The sequence below is a fragment of the Sphaeramia orbicularis genome, chromosome 2 (genome assembly GCF_902148855.1).
Source record: "Sphaeramia orbicularis chromosome 2, fSphaOr1.1, whole genome shotgun sequence".
NCBI lineage: Eukaryota > Metazoa > Chordata > Actinopteri > Kurtiformes > Apogonidae > Sphaeramia > Sphaeramia orbicularis.
In genome coordinates, this window is record NC_043958.1 from 130,001 (window position 1) to 133,376 (window position 3,376).

Genomic DNA, 3,376 nt, shown 5'->3' on the forward strand with positions numbered 1-3,376 from the left:
TCTCCGTCAGTATTTTTCTTAAACAAACGGCGCTTCGTGCACATTTCTCCCTCAGTTTTCACTTCAGCTGATGCGTCGATTGACATGGAACTCGGACACAAACACACACACGTTGTACAAAAGATGGAAATGTTACGTGAAGAAATGAACTTAACTCTGTCCTTCAGTTGTGGTGATATCAGGCATATGCGTGTTATTTTAGACGGTTAAAATGACTGTTGTTGAGCCCAAAACGTGCTTAAATAACACGATTTCCTCGTTCAACCGGCTGAAAACCACCTCTTTTTTTTTTTTTTTTTTACCCTGCCTAGTCTTGTGTCATGTGATGTTATATTTTTGCGGTATGCACTGTACATACTACCCATTTGTGTAATCATGTTTTGATATGTTTATTTTTGTATACTCTGAACCCTGTGTACAGCATTAACACACGTACTGTTCAATTGTTCACGTATATTTATTGCTTGTATTTTTTATTGTAGAAGCCTCATATTCATTTGCCACATTAAGCCGCAAATAAATATGATCATCACTTTAAACGACGCTGTTGTTTGGACTTGATTATGGGATGAATGTTGGTGTTTCCATGGTAACCACTATTCTTTTTTATTCAGTTAATTTTTTTTTGCTTATTTTTTCCACATTATTTATTATTTTGCAGGGGTTTTTTGTATTTTTTTTTTTTTCATTTTTGTTTGTTTTTTTTGTTTGTTTTTGTTCATTTTTTCCAGTGTCATTGATCCAACTCCATGGGTTTTACTGGTGAATCAATGTCTGCATTTTTTATTCATTTTGTTCTTTTTATTGCTTATTTTCTCCATATTTATTATTTTGTATGTTTTTTTTGTTCATTTTGTTCACTTTATTTATTATTTCACTTTCATTTATCAATTTTTTTTCGATTTATTAATTTCTGTTCATTTTATTCGTTACTTTGACTGTTTTTGTTCATTTTGTTGCTTATTTTATTCTTTTTTTTTATTCTATTTTAGGTTTTTTTTCTAATTTTTTCACATTATTTATTATTTTGTAGTTTTTTAAACTTCATTTTTGTTCATTTTCTCCACTGTCATTGATCCAACTCCATGGGTTTTACTGGTGAATCAATGTTGTAGAATACGACGGTGTTTCCATGGTAACAGCAGAGCCTCTGAACATTCAAATGGGTCATATGTGATGACCATGAAAAGATGACAAACTGCATTTTACACCAATTATTGACATGCATTGATAGGGTTAGTGGATCAACAGGTATTAAACTGTTTACAAGGTGCAGTTACAACTTAAAAAAACGTCAGATTTATGTGTTTTTTGTGAATTTAAGTTGAATAGATTCTCTGGGAATTTAAAACTAAATGTACAGAGTAAAACCGTAAAAACAAACTAAATCTGCGCATTAAACCTTAGATAGAATTGTGTTGCTTTATAAAATATCAGATTTTATTAATTTTACCTGTATTTGGGAGTAAAAATTAGAAATTGTACGAAAAATACCGATACTTTTCTCCACATATATGATCAAAACTGGCCAGGTTTTAACCCTGTTGTGATTTCAAAATGGATTTAACTTATCAGGCTCTGAATTTGGCATTTTTCTGTGAAAATCTGGCATTTTTCTGTAGATGTTCATAAAAACTGAGAGTAAATTCAAAGGTTATTATATCAGAAACAGAAAATGGAAGAGTTTTTCAGCAAAATCTATTAAAAACTGAACATGAACTGCGTCTCCGTCCACTGTCATTCATGAAACTTCTTGGTTTTTACTCAGTGATGTAGACGATGACGGTGTTTCCATGGTAACTATGAAGCCTCTGAAGTAGATGCATATGCACAGTTATAGTTTTATCTGCTTTCCACCACAATAAAAACAATATGGAATACTAAACTGTTGAAGCCCCGTGTCCACCTCAGATATATTTCATTTGTTTTTGCAGAGAATAAGGACTCTAGGCTCCATTTGTACCCTGTCATGGACTGAAGGCATGTCAGGTTATTGGTCATATGAACAGAAGGCCGTTATGAAAGAAAAACCAATACTAGATAAAGGGTGTATTCAGATAGGAGGCATGGATGGGTGAGTTTGGTTCAGGCTGGAGCTACAGTAGATCTGTAACTGACTGAATTTAATGGCACATATAGAAGTGTGGGTCATATTTAACACTAAAAGACTGTCTCACTGTGGACATGATGGATTAAATTAAAACTATAAAAATATATATTTGAAAGGTAAAGAATTATAACACAGGCATTTATTGTTTGGAAAAAATATTTTGAACTTGTCCTGAAAGGAACAGGTCTTCATATCTTGGCCCTCTGATGCACGATAAATACTACTACTACTACTGTTAATAATAATTATTATTATAATTATAATAATAGATTATATTAGACTTTATTGATCACAAAATGGAGAAATTCAATGGTCAAGGCAGCAACAGAGTAAAGTGCAAGAAAAAAATGTATAATATAATACAATATAATGTACAATATAAAAAATATATATATAATAAGTAAAAAAAAACAAACAAACAAACTAAGGACTATATACATATTTACAACAGAATGAAACTGCAATGTCACACAGTACTACTACTACTACTACTACTACTACTACTACTACTACTACTACTGCTACTATACAATCCAGCTGTATTTGTAAAGCACTTTAAAACAACCACAGTGGGCCAAAGCGCTGTACACAACAATAAAACCAAAATAGAAGAATAAAATACAGAACAGATTTAAAGACATAGAAACTGTACAAAAAAGAAAACAGTGCAATACAGAAGAATAAATAAAACCCAAGTAAAAGAATAAAATACAAGAATAGATAAAAAAATAAAATAAAAAAATAAACAACAACTACTACTACTACTACTACTACTACTACTACTACTACTACTACTAATAATAATAATAATAATAATAATAATAATAATGATGATAATAATAATAATAATAATAATAATAATAATAATAATAATAGCATCAAATGGTCACACTAAAACTGAAATATTTAAATTGATCCTAAATAAGACAATGCGGAACTTATGTTTAGACACCGCTTTCCTCCGGACACTTATCCCGGAACACCAGCTATGCTAATAGTCAAGGTAAAAGTTACCTAGCGTAAAAACTTATCTGGTCGTTTTCAAAATAAAATCTAAATGAACAAATTATGGTTAGAAGTTTAATTATAGAAACTTTGAGTAGGAGTACAACTCAAAGGTAAGACCTAAATGAATATAAATTGTAAGTTAATGTTCACTCCGAGCACAGTTTAAAGTATTTTTCTCCCTCTTTTACGACACTTTTAACCGCTCAACACATGGAACTAAAACAAACCCATTTCCGGTGTGGGCAGGTTTTGGTGCCT